This window comes from Syngnathus typhle, linkage group LG4 (genome assembly GCF_033458585.1).
Source record: "Syngnathus typhle isolate RoL2023-S1 ecotype Sweden linkage group LG4, RoL_Styp_1.0, whole genome shotgun sequence".
NCBI lineage: Eukaryota > Metazoa > Chordata > Actinopteri > Syngnathiformes > Syngnathidae > Syngnathus > Syngnathus typhle.
Window position 1 is genome coordinate 7,174,726 of NC_083741.1, and position 18,995 is coordinate 7,193,720.

The 18,995-nt window shown below is 46.2% G+C and overlaps 3 non-coding genes across 3 annotated transcripts; all 3 read left to right on the forward strand.

Annotated features, from left to right (window-relative positions):
• The first annotated feature begins 4,005 nt into the window (after positions 1 to 4,005).
• On the forward strand, positions 4,006 to 4,087 carry trnal-uag (transfer RNA leucine (anticodon UAG)). Its single transcript has one exon. It is a non-coding gene; the product is annotated as a tRNA-Leu (tRNA).
• Positions 4,088 to 7,516: 3,429 nt separating this feature from the next.
• On the forward strand, positions 7,517 to 7,598 carry trnal-uag (transfer RNA leucine (anticodon UAG)). The gene has a single exon. It is a non-coding gene; the product is annotated as a tRNA-Leu (tRNA).
• Positions 7,599 to 11,408: 3,810 nt separating this feature from the next.
• trnal-aag (transfer RNA leucine (anticodon AAG)) lies at positions 11,409 to 11,490 on the forward strand. The gene has a single exon. It is a non-coding gene; the product is annotated as a tRNA-Leu (tRNA).
• The last annotated feature ends 7,505 nt before the right edge of the window (positions 11,491 to 18,995 follow it).

Genomic DNA, 18,995 nt, shown 5'->3' on the forward strand with positions numbered 1-18,995 from the left:
AAGCTAAATTTAGAAGAAATAGTCAATTGGTTGTGTCAAGACTACGCAAGTTTTTACATTTGAGAATAAGAGCGTGATTGAGTTAGTTAAAGTTAAGAAACAACAACAATTGACTATTATATTAATTTACTGGCGGTTACTTTGTTGTTTTTTATCTTTATCTTGATTGGTTTGACACCTGGAGGGAGGAAAGATTAGGATGTGGAACACGGGTTGAGACAACCAGTTACACACGCAAAACATGTGTGCACTGGGACACTGAGAAGCATTTTGTAAGGTGTGTCAAATTAAATGAAGATGAAATTATATGTAGTAATACAACACTTTACTACATATGGATTTTCTAAATCGTACAATTGAGTAAAATAAAACATACTTTTTGATTTTTGTTCAAATTACTAAGATTCTTGTGATAAACGATGAGAAACTAATTGAAAGAAAAAAACTACAAGACACTACAACTAAGCTAGTTGTGGAAGCAGTCCAATTGCCACGACAAATAGCTATATGCACGTGTGCAGGGCACGCACAAGACTGATAAGGTGTCAAGAGGTAACAAGCTTGCAGACGGAACCGCATAGCTGCGGTGCAAAAGACGCTTCAAATGTTATACACACAAGAAGCGGATTGAATTACTGAAATTTTTTTTTGTTTGAAGATGTGCAGCGACAAAGTCCATAGCCTGAAACTCAATTATGGACGAAAAGTGGGTTATGAGTGGAGAATGGTGTCTATAAATGACCAGAAGACTGACCTATCCTACAAAAAACCTATACAAATGGGCGGCAATATTGAGCCATGGTTGTATGTCACATGGCTCAAGAGGAGGGATAGTGGGGCAGGTCAGTCAGCTTTATACAACATACGGATTTGATTCATATTCAAAACATTTTCAAAAAAAAAAAATCAAAAAAATTGTAGAGCTTGTTTAACATGTGCTAAACACAATCCACAGGGTTATAATGCCTGGTCATAATAGATGCATTCTCAAAATGGTTTGATTTGGTTTAAACAAAAACACTAAGTGTAAGCTGGTGAATCAGATAGCTGGTTTTGAATCCACCCTGTGATGGTGGTGTACTCTTAACAAAAATGTTGACAGGATCAACTACATCCATTACAACGTGCAGAGGCTTGGAAATTGGACCGAGGCGGGTTTCAGGGCGGTCCACTCCCAACTGGCCGCGACTTCCCTCATGGCTTTCCAGAACCGAATGGCCCTTGACATGCTACTCTCAAAAGAGGGTGGTGTCTGCGCCATGTTTGGTGAGCAATGCTGCACATTTATTCCAAATGGTACTGCCGCTGAAGGAAGCCTGTCCCAGGCCCTTGAGGGCCTGAGGACCTTGAATGGGAAAATGAAGGAACACAGTGGAGTGAACACGGAGGTTTGGAACGAATGGCTAAACGTGTTCGGACAGTACCGTACCCTGGTTTCCTCGGTCCTAGTCTCCCTTGCCGTTTTTTCTGCTGTTTTGACCTTGTGTGGATGTTGTTGTATTCCGTGTCTACGGTCTCTAATTAACAGGTTAATTACAACTGCTATCTCTCCAGCAGCTGAGACTTTTCTGTTGCTCCAAGGGGAAGACTTTGCGACTGACGAGGGTTGTCGCTCTTGCGATGGCCCCATCAGTGAAGCTCCTGTGGTAAACCTGTCCGATTTGTTTCCCGACTCTGACATTGATTATTAAGGTTCGATCTCCTCCCGGGTTTAAATTTGTTCTTATGAATTGTGATCCTACGGCTGAAAATCTTTTTGAAATGGCCGCTTTTAGGTGATAAGATGGTCTCTGAGAACTTATGATAAACAGGAGGGAATTGTTAGAAAAATGTATATATATGTTATCATGCGTTCTCTAATCAATGCCTTACCGCAATATTACTGCAATATATGCTTGCTGTTTGGCCTTGCTGTTTTTATGATGTACCACAGAAGGACAGTTCCTTTCTAACAAAGACCACTTTGTTAGACAACATGCCTCATTGCTGTCCTGCACCCCAGATGAACCTCCAAGTGACCATTAAAGTCAGGGTTTCCCAACTATCTTGATCGTAGGATTAGGTTGGAATGTATATAACCAGGAATAAATAACTTAGCTTGTTGCATCCTACACAATGTCGTAAAACTTCCCTTGCTATGTTTTAACTAGAGGTCAAAGGTTTTTTCTTCTGTATCCAGTCCACTCAAACTCCTCTTCCCAGATGTTCTTATCCTCGCAATCTGTATGCATTGAGGATGGATCAACCTCCACGCAGCACAGCCAACGTGTGGAAAATATTATCCCCACAGCACTTCTTCTCAAAAGTATGACTTAAGAGAATGTCCAAAGCTTTGCAAACTTCACTAAGGTCCAAATAGCAGAGGATGATTTCGATCCATCGACCTCTGGGTTATGGGCCCAGCACGCATCCGCTGCGCCACTCTGCTGCATAACACAGGTTACTCATGATGTCCTCCAATTGGCAAACAAGCATTCGGTTCCAGGCTTCATTAGTTTATGATCAAAGCTCAGTCGGGCAGCACGAACCTGGATGCTATCATATGCTATGGTTTAAAAAACAACTAGTCCCTGATCTAACAATTAAGTCAAGTCAAGTTTATTTATATAGCCCTAAATCACAAGCGGTCTCAAAGGGCTTCACACATACAAAACAAATTGACAATTATTCTCAAAGCATCCCCTGATCTTAAGCTCCCATTTTAAAGTTGAGTCTAATATAATATATAATGGGTTAAAATATAAAAATTGTATAAATATATTATGTTTTTAAGATTGACTTCACTGTAAAATGTTTCTGAAGAGATTTTTGAAGGATCAAGCCATTGTGAGTCTCAAATACGGATTGAGGGGGGCCCCGATGATCCGCGTCCAGGCGAGGGAAAACCAAATCCAATTTTGTTTCTTATCATTAGGAGTTTTTGTGAGCCGTGCTTTATCTGGCCCCTCACCTAGGACCCATTTGCCATGGGTGACCCTACTAGACACTTCTGTGCTCGACACGGATTGTCCATACTGAACACCATGAGGTGAGAAGTCTATCTGTACGGGCAACGACCGACACTTAAGTTCAACAAAGATTGAAAAAAAGTGTTGTTCTTGATCCTTGGTGTTTATATGACTATGGCTTCTGCATTTTAAATTGAAGTTGAGGATTCTAGGTAGGTAGTGTGGCCGAGCGGTTTAAAGCACTGAATTAAGCCTTCAGTCTCTCATGAGGAGACATATTCCATGTGAAACCTAATTGATGTGGAGTGGTGGTGATTTCATGGGGAAAGTTCAGCTGTGCAGCGGAGACACCAGCCCTCATGTTCCAGTCCCTTGCCTGGAACTGGAACAGGAGGGCTGGTGTCTCTGCTTCTCTCCCCTTTCCTCACAAACCTAACAGGGAGCTGTTTGGCTGCAGACTGGTTGTTGGAACTCTTTTCTGCTGGTCTTGAGAACTTCGGCAAGCTTCGTCAGGACTGGCGTCGTCTATAGCGTGCCTGTGTCAGTGCTCTTTTGCAGCCTGACAGTAGGTGCTGTAGGCTTGCGTTAGGTGCGCTGCACAAGGGACAGCTCCCTTCCTGCCTTCTCCTGCTTGTAGTCCAAGGTTATGGACTGGATCGGCAGTTGCAGCGCGGTTGCCCCGAACAAGCCCGTGTCAGAGAAGCCTTTCGGTAAACCGAGGCATTTCCGAATGTAGGAGTTGGCTTAGTATGTCCAGCCTGTTCGTTGTTGAGGATGGAATGTTTCTTCTTTGCTACATTATCAACAAGGCGGTTTAGGACAGCACTAATTTGGGTGCTGTGTGGGGAAACTAGCTATGTGTCTTCCGATTTCAAAGTTTTAATCTTCTGATTGTCACTCATATTGTTTCGCATCTGTTGTGTACAAGCTTCATTACATAATGAACAAAGCTCCGTCGGCCAGCACTAACCTGGATGCTGGTGAAGAAACCAACTAGGTATCCTCCAATTTCACGTCTTAATAGAATGATCAATAAATGTAGAAACTGCAGAAGGTCGGTAGTGTGGCCGAGCGGTCTAAGGCGCTGGATTTAGGCTCCAGTCTCTCCTGAGGCGTGGGTTCAAATCCCACCACTGCCACTTATGCATCAATTCAGGTGTTTTCTTCTTGCCCAACTCCTGTCAGTGCAGCTGTGTAAAGTATCAGGACTCAGAAGTGGTAGCCTCTGCTATCCTCTACGCTGTGGTCTGTTGGGCTCCGAGCAGCACAGAGAGGGATAGGAAGAGGCTCAAGAAACTGGTTAAGAGGGCCAGCTCTGTGGTAGGCTGCCCTCTTGACACTGTTGAGGAGGTGGGCGAGAGGAGGGTGCTAGCCAGGCTAACATCCATCAGGAACAACCCCTCTCACCCACTGCATCTGACCTTGGAGAACTTGAGCAGCCCCTTCAGTCAGAGACTCAGACTTCCCCCGTGTAAGAAGGAACGCTACCGCAGCTCCTTCATCCCCACCGCAATTAGGCTGTACAATGACAACCTGTAAACACATCCTTCTGTGCAATACTTTTCCCCGTAACGTGCAATCCTTAACCCCAATGTGCAATTTAAGCCCAATGTGCAATATCCTCTGCCACACAATGCATGGATCTATTTCACTTCGATAACCCGTGCACTATTTCTTTTTGTTATTAGCATTACTAAACTTCATACTCTTCATGCACTTTACGACACTTTACCACTATTTTATCTTCTTTTTGTAAATATTCATAGCTTATATTTTTAGTTTTACTACAATTGCTGTTATTTTTCCATATTTTTCTTTTTATATTGTATTCTATTTTTTATGCCGGAGGACTACGGTCCAGAAGTCTCTTTTTGCACCTTTATCCCCTAACTTGTACCTTCCTGTAAATCGAGCTGTTGTTACATGCAGTTTCTCACACGTGAGATTAATAAAGTTCCTCTTATCTTATTTTAACAGATTGTTAGAAAAATGTATATATATGTTATCATGCGTTTTCTAATCAATGCCTTACCGCAATATTACTGCAATATATGCTTGCTGTTTGGCCTTGCTGTTTTTATGATGTACCACAGAAGGACAGTTCCTTTCTAACAAAGACCACTTTGTTAGACAACATGCCTCATTGCTGTCCTGCACCCCAGATGAACCTCCAAGTGACCATTAAAGTCAGGGTTTCCCAACTAACTTGATCGTAGGATTAGGTTGGAATGTATATAACCAGTAATAAATAACTTAGCTTGTTGCATCCTACACAATGTCGTAAAACTTCCCTTGCTATGTTTTAACTAGAGGTCAAAGGTTTTTTCTTCTGTATCCAGTCCACTCAAACTCTTCCCAGATGTTCTTATCAGTATGTAAACACCTAGTGATTTTTGCTTACGAGACAAAGCCCACATGCTTTCCTCCTCCCCTTTTAGTGGCTTATGTCTCACACTGTGGGTAGGGCAAATCCAAATAAAAAGAGCGGGAGTGCCTACAGATATTCAGTGTGTGTAGAGATTGTATTAAGCTATCTGTACTGCACTCCTCGCGAGAAAAGACTTAATATACTGTCTCACTTGTGGTTTGTTTGCTGTTGCTCTTCTTAATAGTTATTCAGTCAGCGAAATAAACCTGACACAGATGTAGAAACTGCAGAAGGTCTTTTAAATGATTTTTTAATTTGGAAAAAAAACTCCGCGATATAGTGAACCCGCGATAAACGAAATGCGAAGTAGCGAGGGATCACTGTAATAGGTAAGGACATTGTGTATTTGGACTGAGAATGGTGAAAGAAGTCACATACATGCCTCGCAATCTGTATGCATTGAGGATGGATCAACCTCCACGCAGCACAGCCAACGTGTGGAAAATATTATCCCCACAGCACTTCTTCTCAAAAGTATGACTTAAGAGAATGTCCAAAGCTTTGCAAACTTCACAAAGGTCCAAATAGCAGAGGATGGTTCCGATCCATCGACCTCTGGGTTATGGGCCCAGCACGCTTCCGCTGCGCCACTCTGCTGCATAACACTGGTTACTCATGATGTCCTCCAATTGGCAAACAAGCATTCGGTTCCAGGCTTCATTAGTTTATGATCAAAGCTCAGTCGGGCAGCACTAACGTGGATGCAATCATATGCTATGGTTTAAAAAACAACTAGTCCCTGATCTAACAATTAAGCAGTCTCAAAGGGCTTCACACATACAAAACAAATTGACAATTATTCTCAAAAAAATCCCCTGATCTTAAGCTCCCATTTTAAAGATGAGTCTAATATATTATATAATGGATTAAAATATAAAAATATTAAACATGTATAAATATATTATGTTTTTAAGATTGAGTTCACTGTAAAATGTTTCTGAAGAGATTTTTGAAGGATCAAGCCATTGTGAGTCTCAAATACGGATTGAGGGGGGCCCCGGTGATCCGCATCCAGGCGAGGGAAAACCAAATCCAATTTTGTTTCTTATCATTAGGGGTTTTTGTGAGCCGTGCTTTATCTGGCCTCTCACCTAGGACCCTTTTGCCATGGGTGACCCTACTAGACACTTCTGTGCTCGACACGGATTGTCCATACTGAACACCATGAGGTGAGAAGTCTATCTGTACAGGCAACGACCGACACTTAAGTTCAACAAAGATTGAAAAAAAGTGTTGTTCCTGATCCTTGGTGTTTATATGACTATGGCTTCTGCATTTTAAATTGAAGTTGAGGATTCTACGTAGGTAGTGTGGCAGAGCGGTAAAGCACTGAATTAAGCCTTCAGTCTCTCATGAGGAGACATATTCCATGTGAAACCTAATTGACGTGGAGTGGTGGCGATTTCATGGGGAAAGTTCAGCTGTGCAGCGGAGACACCAGCCCTCATGTTCCAGTCCCTTGCCTGAAACTGGAACAGGAGGGCTGGTGTCTCCGCTTCTCTCCCCTTTCCTCACAAACCTAACAGGGAGCTGTTTGGCTGCAGACTGGTTGTTGGAACTGTTTTCTGCTGGTCTTGAGAACTTCGGCAAGCTTCGTCAGGACTGGCGTCGTCTATAGCGTGCCTGTGTCAGTGCTCTTTTGCAGCCTGACAGTAGGTGCTGTAGGCTTGCGTTAGGTGCGCTGCACAAGGGACAGCTCCCTTCCTGCCTTCTCCTGCTTGTAGTCCAAGGTTATGGACTGGATCGGCAGTTGCAGCGCGGTTGCCCCGAACAAGCCCGTGTCAGAGAAGCCTTTCGGTAAACCGAGGCATTTCCGAATGTAGGAGTTGGCTGAGTATGTCCAGCCTGTTCGTTGTTGAGGATGGAATGTTTCTTCTTTGCTACATTATCAACAAGGCGGTTTAGGACAGCACTAATTTGGGTGCTGTGTGGGGAAACTAGCTATGTGTCTTCCGATTTCAAAGTTTTAATCTTCTGATTGTCACTCATATTGTTTCGCATCTGTTGTGTACAAGCTTCATTACATAATGAACAAAGCTCCGTCGGCCAGCACTAACCTGGATGCTGGTGAAGAAACCAACTATCCTCCAATTTCACGTCTTAATAGAATGATCAATAAATGTAGAAACTGCAGAAGGTCGGTAGTGTGGCCGAGCGGTCTAAGACGCTGGATTTAGGCTCCAGTCTCTCCTGAGGCGTGGGTTCAAATCCCACCACTGCCACTTATGCATCAATTCAGGTGTTTTCTTCTTGCCCAACTCCTGTCAGTGCAGCTGTGTAAAGTATCAGGACTCAGAAGTGGTAGCCTCTGCTATCCTCTACGCTGTGGTCTGTTGGGCTCCGAGCAGCACAGAGAGGGATAGGAAGAGGCTCAAGAAACTGGTTAAGAGGGCCAGCTCTGTGGTAGGCTGCCCTCTTGACACTGTTGAGGAGGTGGGCGAGAGGAGGGTGCTAGCCAGGCTAACATCCATCAGGAACAACCCCTCTCACCCACTGCATCTGACCTTGGAGAACTTGAGCAGCCCCTTCAGTCAGAGACTCAGACTTCCCCCGTGTAAGAAGGAACGCTACCGCAGCTCCTTCATCCCCACCGCAATTAGGCTGTACAATGACAACCTGTAAACACATCCTTCTGTGCAATACTTTTCCCCGTAACGTGCAATCCTTAACCCCAATGTGCAATTTAAGCCCAATGTGCAATATCCTCTGCCACACAATGCATGGATCTATTTCACTTCGATAACCCGTGCACTATTTCTTTTTGTTATTAGCATTACTAAACTTCATACTCTTCATACACTTTACGACACTTTACCACTATTTTATCTTCTTTTTGTAAATATTCATAGCTTATATTTTTAGTTTTACTACAATTGCTGTTATTTTTCCATATTTTTCTTTTTATATTGTATTCTATTTTTTATGCCGGAGGACTACGGTCCAGAAGTCTCTTTTTGCACCTTTATCCCCTAACTTGTACCTTCCTGTAAATCGAGCTGTTGTTACATGCAGTTTCTCACACGTGAGATTAATAAAGTTCCTCTTATCTTATTTTAACAGATTGTTAGAAAAATGTATATATATGTTATCATGCGTTTTCTAATCAATGCCTTACCGCAATATTACTGCAATATATGCTTGCTGTTTGGCCTTGCTGTTTTTATGATGTACCACAGAAGGACAGTTCCTTTCTAACAAAGACCACTTTGTTAGACAACATGCCTCATTGCTGTCCTGCACCCCAGATGAACCTCCAAGTGACCATTAAAGTCAGGGTTTCCCAACTAACTTGATCGTAGGATTAGGTTGGAATGTATATAACCAGTAATAAATAACTTAGCTTGTTGCATCCTACACAATGTCGTAAAACTTCCCTTGCTATGTTTTAACTAGAGGTCAAAGGTTTTTTCTTCTGTATCCAGTCCACTCAAACTCTTCCCAGATGTTCTTATCAGTATGTAAACACCTAGTGATTTTTGCTTACGAGACAAAGCCCACATGCTTTCCTCCTCCCCTTTTAGTGGCTTATGTCTCACACTGTGGGTAGGGCAAATCCAAATAAAAAGAGCGGGAGTGCCTACAGATATTCAGTGTGTGTAGAGATTGTATTAAGCTATCTGTACTGCACTCCTCGCGAGAAAAGACTTAATATACTGTCTCACTTGTGGTTTGTTTGCTGTTGCTCTTCTTAATAGTTATTCAGTCAGCGAAATAAACCTGACACAGATGTAGAAACTGCAGAAGGTCTTTTAAATGATTTTTTAATTTGGAAAAAAAACTCCGCGATATAGTGAACCCGCGATAAACGAAATGCGAAGTAGCGAGGGATCACTGTAATAGGTAAGGACATTGTGTATTTGGACTGAGAATGGTGAAAGAAGTCACATACATGCCTCGCAATCTGTATGCATTGAGGATGGATCAACCTCCACGCAGCACAGCCAACGTGTGGAAAATATTATCCCCACAGCACTTCTTCTCAAAAGTATGACTTAAGAGAATGTCCAAAGCTTTGCAAACTTCACTAAGGTCCAAATAGCAGAGGATGGTTCCGATCCATCGACCTCTGGGTTATGGGCCCAGCACGCTTCCGCTGCGCCACTCTGCTGCATAACACTGGTTACTCATGATGTCCTCCAATTGGCAAACAAGCATTCGGTTCCAGGCTTCATTAGTTTATGATCAAAGCTCAGTCGGGCAGCACTAACGTGGATGCGATCATATGCTATGGTTTAAAAAACAACTAGTCCCTGATCTAACAATTAAGCAGTCTCAAAGGGCTTCACACATACAAAACAAATTGACAATTATTCTCAAAAGCATCCCCTGATCTTAAGCTCCCATTTTAAAGATGAGTCTAATATATTATATAATGGATTAAAATATAAAAATATTAAACATGTATAAATATATTATGTTTTTAAGATTGAGTTCACTGTAAAATGTTTCTGAAGAGATTTTTGAAGGATCAAGCCATTGTGAGTCTCAAATACGGATTGAGGGGGGCCCCGGTGATCCGCGTCCAGGCGAGGGAAAACCAAATCCAATTTTGTTTCTTATCATTAGGGGTTTTTGTGAGCCGTGCTTTATCTGGCCTCTCACCTAGGACCCTTTTGCCATGGGTGACCCTACTAGACACTTCTGTGCTCGACACGGATTGTCCATACTGAACACCATGAGGTGAGAAGTCTATCTGTACAGGCAACGACCGACACTTAAGTTCAACAAAGATTGAAAAAAAGTGTTGTTCCTGATCCTTGGTGTTTATATGACTATGGCTTCTGCATTTTAAATTGAAGTTGAGGATTCTAGGTAGGTAGTGTGGCCGAGCGGTTTAAAGCACTGAATTAAGCCTTCAGTCTCTCATGAGGAGACATATTCCATGTGAAACCTAATTGACGTGGAGTGGTGGCGATTTCATGGGGAAAGTTCAGCTGTGCAGCGGAGACACCAGCCCTCATGTTCCAGTCCCTTGCCTGAAACTGGAACAGGAGGGCTGGTGTCTCCGCTTCTCTCCCCTTTCCTCACAAACCTAACAGGGAGCTGTTTGGCTGCAGACTGGTTGTTGGAACTCTTTTCTGCTGGTCTCGAGAACTTCGGCCAGCTTCGTCAGGACTGGCGCCGTCTATAGCATGCCTGTGTCAGTGCTCTTTTGCAGCCTGACAGTAGGTGCTGTAGGCTTGCGTTTGGTGCGCTGCAAGAGGGACAGCTCCCTTCCTTGTCAAATCACTGGCGGAGCTTTCTGTGGATAAGTTGACCTGATCAGAAAGCTGTCTGGCTTGCGGCATCTTCCACAGGTAAGCCCAGCTGAGAGGTCTCCCCTTCCCAAGTGGTCCATCTCCTTTGGCGACCCTGTGACACGGCCTTGATGGTGGACTGCTCCTGCTTTGATCTTGAAACCTCTTCCACAACCAAGCTTTTCGTTCCCTCTTTGTGGCCTTGGACCAGAGTCGTGGAGGCTCTTCCCAGCCAAGCCCCACTCTCCTTTCTTGCACCTTGCCAATTATTTCCTGATGTTGAAGCCTGCCGATAGCACCACAAGTGCAATTCTCACAGTACGATCTGAGGATTCTTTTAACTCAAGAACGAACCTGACCTTCTCCTGCTTGTAGCTCAAGATTATGGACTGGATCGGCAGCTGCAGCGCGGTTGCCTCGAACAAGCCCGTTTCAGAGAAGCCTTTCGGTAAACCGAGCCGTTTCCGAATGTAGGAGTTGGCTTAGTATGTCCAGCCTGTTCGTTGTTGAGGATGGAATGTTTCTTCTTTGTTACATTATCAACAAGGCGGTGTAGGACAGCACTAATTTGGGTGCTGTGTGGGGAAACTAGCTATGTGTCTTCCGATTTCAAAGTTTTAATCTTCTGATTGTCACTCATATTTTTTCGCATCTGTTGTGTACAGGCTTCATTACATTATGAACAAAGCTCCGTCGGCCAGCACTAACCTGGATGCTGGTGAAGAAACCAACTAGGTATCCTCCAATTTCACGTCTTAATAGAATGATCAACAAATGGAGAAACTGCAGAAGGTTGGTAGTGTGGCCGAGCGGTCTAAGGCGCTGGATTAAGGCTCCAGTCTCTCATGAGGCGTGGGTTCAAATCCCACCACTGCCACTTATGCATCAATTCAGGTGTTTTCTTCTTGCCCAACTCCTGTCAGTGCAGCTGTGTAAAGTATCAGGACTCAGAAGTGGTAGCCTCTGCTATCCTCTACGCTGTGGTCTGTTGTGCTCCGAGCAGCACAGAGAGGGATAGGAAGAGGCTCAACAAACTGGTTAAGAGGGCGAGCTCTGTGGTGGGCTCCCCTCTTGACACTGTTGAGGAGGTGGGCGAGAGGAGGGTGCTAGCCAGGCTAGCATCCATCAGGAACAACCCCTCTCACCCACTGCAACTGACCTTGGAGAACTTGAGCAGCCCCTTCAGTCAGAGACTCAGACTCCCCCCGTGTAAGAAGGAACGCTACCGCAGCTCCTTCATCCCCACCGCAATTAGGCTGTACAATGACAACCTGTAAACACATCCTTCTGTGCAATACTTTTCCCCGTAACGTGCAATTCTTAACCCCAATGTGCAATTTAAGCCCGATATGCAATATCCTCTGCCACACAATGCATGGATCTATTTCACTTCGATAACCCGTGCACTATTTCTTTTTGTTATTAGCATTACTAAACTTCATACTCTTAATACACTTTACGACAGTTTACCACTATTTTATCTTCTTTTTGCAAATATTCATAGCTTATATTTTTAGTTTTACTACAATTGCTGTTATTTTTCCATATTTTTCTTTTTATATTGTATTCTATTTTTTATGCCGGAGGACTACGGTCCAGAAGTCTCTTTTTGCACCTTTATCCCCCAACTTGTACCTTCCTGTGAATCGAGCTGTTGTTACATGCAGTTTCTCACACGTGAGATTAATAAAGTTCCTCTTATCTTATCTTAACAGATGTAGAAACTGCAGAAGGTCTTTTAAATGATTTTTTAATTTGGAAAAAAAACTCTGCGATATAGTGAACCCGCGATAAACGAAATTCTAAGTAGCGAGGGATCAATGTAATAGGTAAGGACATTGTGTATTTGGACTGAGAATGGTGAAAGAAGTCACATACATGCCTCGCAATATGTATGCATTGAGGATGGATCAACCTCCACGCAGCACAGCCAACGTGTGGAAAATATTATCCCCACAGCACTTCTTCTCAAAAGTATGACTTAAGAGAATGTCCAAAGCTTTGCAAACTTCACTAAGGTCCAAATAGCAGAGGATGGTTTCGATCCATCGACCTCTGGGTTATGGGCCCAGCACGCTTCCGCTGCGCCACTCTGCTGCATAACACAGGTTACTCATGATGTCCTCCAATTGGCAAACAAGCATTCGGTTCCAGGCTTCATTAGTTTATGATCAAAGCTCAGTCGGGCAGCACTAACCTGGATGCTATCATATGCTATGGTTTAAAAAACAACTAGTCCCTGATCTAACAATTAAGTCAAGTCAAGTTTATTTATATAGCCCTAAATCACAAGCAGTCTCAAAGGGCTTCACACATACAAAACAAATTGACAATTATTCTCAAAGCATCCCCTGATCTTAAGCTCCCATTTTAAAGTTGAGTCTAATATAATATATAATGGGTTAAAATATAAAAATTGTATAAATATATTATGTTTTTAAGATTGAGTTCACTGTAAAATGTTTCTGAAGAGATTTTTGAAGGATCAAGCCATTGTGAGTCTCAAATACGGATTGAGGGGGGCCCCGGTGATCCGCGTCCAGGCGAGGGAAAACCAAATCCAATTTTGTTTCTTATCATTAGGAGTTTTTGTGAGCCGTGCTTTATCTGGCCCCTCACCTAGGACCCATTTGCCATGGGTGACCCTACTAGACACTTCTGTGCTCGACATGGATTGTCCATACTGAACACCATGAGGTGAGAAGTCTATCTGTACGGGCAACGACCGACACTTAAGTTCAACAAAGATTGAAAAAAAGTGTTGTTCTTGATCCTTGGTGTTTATATGACTATGGCTTCTGCATTTTAAATTGAAGTTGAGGATTCTAGGTAGGTAGTGTGGCCGAGCGGTTTAAAGCACTGAATTAAGCCTTCAGTCTCTCATGAGGAGACATATTCCATGTGAAACCTAATTGATGTGGAGTGGTGGTGATTTCATGGGGAAAGTTCAGCTGTGCAGCGGAGACACCAGCCCTCATGTTCCAGTCCCTTGCCTGGAACTGGAACAGGAGGGCTGGTGTCTCTGCTTCTCTCCCCTTTCCTCACAAACCTAACAGGGAGCTGTTTGGCTGCAGACTGGTTGTTGGAACTCTTTTCTGCTGGTCTTGAGAACTTCGGCAAGCTTCGTCAGGACTGGCGTCGTCTATAGCGTGCCTGTGTCAGTGCTCTTTTGCAGCCTGACAGTAGGTGCTGTAGGCTTGCGTTAGGTGCGCTGCACAAGGGACAGCTCCCTTCCTGCCTTCTCCTGCTTGTAGTCCAAGGTTATGGACTGGATCGGCAGTTGCAGCGCGGTTGCCCCGAACAAGCCCGTGTCAGAGAAGCCTTTCGGTAAACCGAGGCATTTCCGAATGTAGGAGTTGGCTTAGTATGTCCAGCCTGTTCGTTGTTGAGGATGGAATGTTTCTTCTTTGTTACATTATCAACAAGGCGGTTTAGGACAGCACTTGTTAGGGTTTGCAGAATATCTTCATCGTATGATTATGTTGGAATATAACCTGTAATAATTTAACTAGTTTGTCCTGTCTAGACAAAATTAGGCTCCAGTCTCTCCTGAGGCGTGGGTTCAAATCCTACCACTGCCACTTATGCATCAATTCAGGTGTTTTCTTCTTGCCCAACTCCTGTCAGTGCAGCTGTGTAAAGTATCAGGACTCAGAAGTGGTAGCCTCTGCTATCCTTTACGCTGTGGTCTGTTGGGCTCCGAGCAGCACAGAGAGGGATAGGAAGAGGCTCAACAAACTGGTTAAGAGGGCGAGCGCTGTGGTGGGCTGCCCTCTTGACACTGTTGAGGAGGTGGGCGAGAGGAGGGTACTAGCCAGGCTAGCATCCATCAGGAACAACCCCTCTCACCCACTGCATCTGACCTTGGAGAACTTGAGCAGTCCCTTCAGTCAGAGACTCAGACTCCCCCCGTGTAAGAAGGAACGCTACCGCAGCTCCTTCATCCTCACCGCAATTAGGCTGTACAATGACAACCTGTAAACATATCCTTCTGTGCAATACTTTTCCCCGTAACGTGCAATCCTTAACCCCAATGTGCAATTTAAGCCCAATAGGCAATATCCTCTGCCACACAATGCATGGATCTATTTCACTTCGATAACCCGTGCACTATTTCTTTTTGTTATTAGCATTACTAAACTTCATACTCTTCGTACACTTTACGACACTTTACCACTATTTTATCTTCTTTTTGTAAATATTCATAGCTTATATTTTTAGTCCCCTCCGTGAGTCGTCACCTTATCGTGGTGGAGGGGTTTGCGTGCCCCTATGATCCTAGGAGCCATGTTGTCTGGGGCTTCATGCCCCTGGTAGGGTCACCCATGGCAAACGGGTCCTAGGTGAGGGGCCAGACAAAGCACGGCTCACATTACCCCTTATGATGCAAACAATTATTGAACCACGTTTTCCCTCGCACGGACGCGGGTCACCAGGGCCCCCCTCTGGAGCCAGGCCTGGAGGCGGGGCTCGAAGGCGAGCGTCTGGTGGCCGGGCCTTTGCCCATGGGGCCCGGCCGGGCTCAGCCCGAAAAGGAAACGTGGTTTCCCCTTCCCATGGGCTCACCACCTGTGGGAGGGGCCAAAGGGGTCGGGTGCATTGCAAGCTGGGCGGCGGCCAAAGGCAGGGACCTTGGCGGTCTGATCCCCGGCTGCAGAAGCTGCCTCTGGGGACATGGAATGTCACCTCTCTGGCTGGAAAGGAACCCGAGCTGGTGTGCGAGGCAGAAAAGTTCCGACTAGATATAGTCGGACTTGCCTCCACGCACAGTTTGGGTTCCGGTACAAGCCCTCTCGAGAGGGGCTGGACTCTCTTCCACTCTGGAGTTCCCCACGGTGAGAGGCGTCGAGCAGGTGTGGGTATACTTATTGCCCCCCGGCTGGGCGCCTGCACATTGGGGTTCACCCCGGTGAACGAGAGGGTAGCCTCCCTCCGCCTTCGGGTGGGGGGACGGGTCCTGACTGTTGTTTGTGTCTATGCACCAAACGGCAGTTCAGAGTACCCACCCTTTTTGGAGTCCCTGGAGGAGGTGCTGGAGAGCGCTCCTTCTGGGGACTCCATCGTTCTACTGGGTGACTTCAATGCTCACGTGGGCAATGACAGTGAGACCTGGAAGGGCGTGATTGGGAGGAACGGCCCCCCCGATCTGAACCCAAGCGGTGTTCTATTATTGGACTTCTGTGCTCGACACGGATTTTCTATAATTAACACCATGTTCAAACATAAGGGTGTCCATGTGTGCACTTGGCACCAGGACACCCTAGGCCGCAGTTCGATGATCGACTTTGTAGTCGTGTCATCGGATTTGCGGCCGCATGTTTTGGACACTCGGGCGAAGAGAGGGGCGGAGCTGTCAACTGATCACCACCTTGTGGTGGGTTGGCTCCGATGGTGGGGGAAGATGCCGGTCCGACCTGGCAGACCCAAACGTTCTGTGAGGGTCTGCTGGGAACGTCTGGCGGAACCCCCTGTCAGGAAGAGCTTCAACTCCCACCTCCGGCAGAATTTTTCCCACGTCCCGGGGGAGGCGGGGGACATTGAGTCCGAGTGGACCTTGTTCCGCGCCTCCATTGTTGAGGCGGCCGACCGGAGCTGTGGCCGTAAGGTCATTGGTGCCTGTCGTGGCGGCAATCCCCGAACCCGCTGGTGGACACCGGCGGTAAGGGATGCCGTCAAGCTGAAGAAGGAGTCCTATCGGGCCGTTTTGGCCTGCGGGACTCCCGAGGCAGCTGACAGGTACCGGATGGCCAAGCGGAACGCGGCTTCGGCGGTTGCTGAGGCAAAAACCCGGGCGTGGGAGGAGTTTGGCGAGGCCATGGAGAATGACTTCCGGACGGCTTCGAGGAAATTCTGGTCAACCATCCGGCGTCTCAGGAGGGGGAAGCAGTGCAACGTCAACACTGTTTACAGTGGAGATGGCGTGCTGCTGACCTCGACTCGGGACGTCGTGTGTCGGTGGGGAGAATACTTCGAAGACCTCCTCAATTCCACCGACACGCCTTCCATCGTGGAGGCAGGGCCTGGGGACTCTGAGGCGGACTCTCCAATCTCTGGGGTTGAAGTCACTGAGGTAGTTAAAAAACTCCTCGGTGGCAAGGCCCCGGGGGTGGATGAGATCCGCCCGGATTTCTTAAGGGCTCTGGATGCTGTGGGGCTGTCATGGCTGACACGTCTCTACTGCATCGCGTGGACATCGGGGACAGTGCCTCTGGATTGGCAGACTGGGGTGGTGGTTCCCCTCTTTAAGAAGGGGGACCGGAGGGTGTGTTCCAATTACAGGGGAATTACACTCCTCAGCCTCCCTGGTAAGGTCTATTCAGGGGTGCTGGAGAGGAGGGTCTGTCGGGAGGTCGAACCTCGGATTCAGGAGGAACAGTGTGGCTTTCGTCCTGACCGTGGAACAGTGGACCAGCTCTTCACCCTCAGCAGGATCCTCGAGGGTGCATGGGAGTTCGCCCAACCAGTCCACATGTGTTTTGTGGACTTTGAGAAGGCGTTCGACCGTGTCCCTCGGGAGGTCCTGTGGGGGGTGCTTCGGGAGTACGGGGTACCGAGCCAACTGATAAGGGCGGTTCGGTCCCTGTATCACCGATGCCAGAGTTTGGTCCGCATTTCCGGCAGTAAGTCGGATTCGTTCCCAGTGAGGGTTGGACTCCGCCAAGGCTGCCCTTTGTCACCGATTCTGTTTATAATTTTTATGGACAGAATTTCTAGGCGCAGCCGAGGCATTGAGGGTGTCCGGTTTGGGGACCTCAGCATCGCGTCTCTGCTTTTTGCAGACGACGTGGTGCTGTTGGCTTCTTCAGGCTGTGATCTCCAGCTCTCACTGGAGCGGTTTGCAGCCAAGTGCGAAGCGGTTGGGATGAGGGTCAGCACCTCCAAATCCGAGTCCATGGTCCTCGATCGGAAAAGGGTGGAATGCCCTCTCCGGATCGGGGATGAGATCCTGCCCCAAGTGGAGGAGTTTAAGTATCTTGGGGTCTTGTTCACGAGTGAGGGGAGGATGGAGCGCGAGATCGACAGGCGGATCGGTGCAGCGTCGGCAGTAATGCGGACTCTGTACCGATCCGTCGTGGTAAAGAGAGAGCTGAGCCAAAAGGCAAATCTCTCAATTTACCGGTCGATTTACGCTCCTACCCTCACCTATGGTCATGAGCTATGGGTCGTGACCGAAAGAACGAGATCCCGGATACAAGCGGCCGAAATGAGTTTTCTCCGCAGGATGTCCGGGCTCTCCCTTAGAGATAGGGTGAGAAGTTCGGTCATCCGGGAGAGACTCGGAGTAGAGTCGCTACTCCTCCACGTTGAGAGGAGCCAGATGAGGTGGCTCGGGCATCTCATCAGGATGCCTCCTGGACGCCTCCCTGGGGAGGTGTTCCGGGCATGTCCCACCGGTAGGAGACCCCGGGGACGACCCAGGACGCGCTGGAGAGACTATGTCTCTCAGCTGGCCTGGGAACGCCTTGGTTTCCCCCGGGATGAGTTAGATGAAGTGGCTGGGGAGAGGGAAGTCTGGGAGTCCCTCCTGAAGCTGCTGCCCCCGCGACCCGACCCCGGATAAGCAGAAGAAGATGGATGGATGGATGGATGGATATATTTTTAGTTTTACTACAATTGCTGTTATTTTTCCATATTTTTCTTTTTATATTGTATTCTATTTTTTATGCCGGAGGACTACGGTCCAGAAGTCTCTTTTTGCACCTTTATCCCCCAACTTGTACTTTCCTGTAAATCGAGCTGTTGTTACATGCAGTTTCTCACACGTGAGATTAATAAAGTTCCTCTTATCTTATCTTATCTTATCTTAACAGATGTAGAAACTGCAAAAGGTCTTTTAAATGATTTTTTAATTTGGTAAAAAACTCTGCGATATAGTGAACCCGCGATAAACGTAATGCGAAGTAGCGAGGGATCACTGTAATAGGTAAGGACATTGTGTATTTGGACTGAGAATGGTGAAAGAAGTCACATACATGCCTCGCAATCTGTATGCATTGAAGATGGATCAACCTCCACGCAGCACAGCCAACGTGTGGAAAATATTATCCCCACAGCACTTCTTCTCAAAAGTATGACTTAAGAGAATGTCCAAAGCTTTGCAAACTTCACTAAGGTCCAAATAGCAGAGGATGGTTTCGATCCATCGACCTCTGGGTTATGGGCCCAGCACGCTTCTGTTGCCCCACTCTGCTGCATAACACAGGTTACTCATGATGTCCTCCAATTGGCAAACAAGCATTCGGTTCCAGGCTTCATTAGTTTATGATCAAAGCTCAGTCGGGCAGCACTAACCTGGATGCTATCATATGCTATGGTTTAAAAAACAACTAGTCCCTGATCTAACAATTAAGTCAAGTCAAGTTTATTTATATAGCCCTAAAT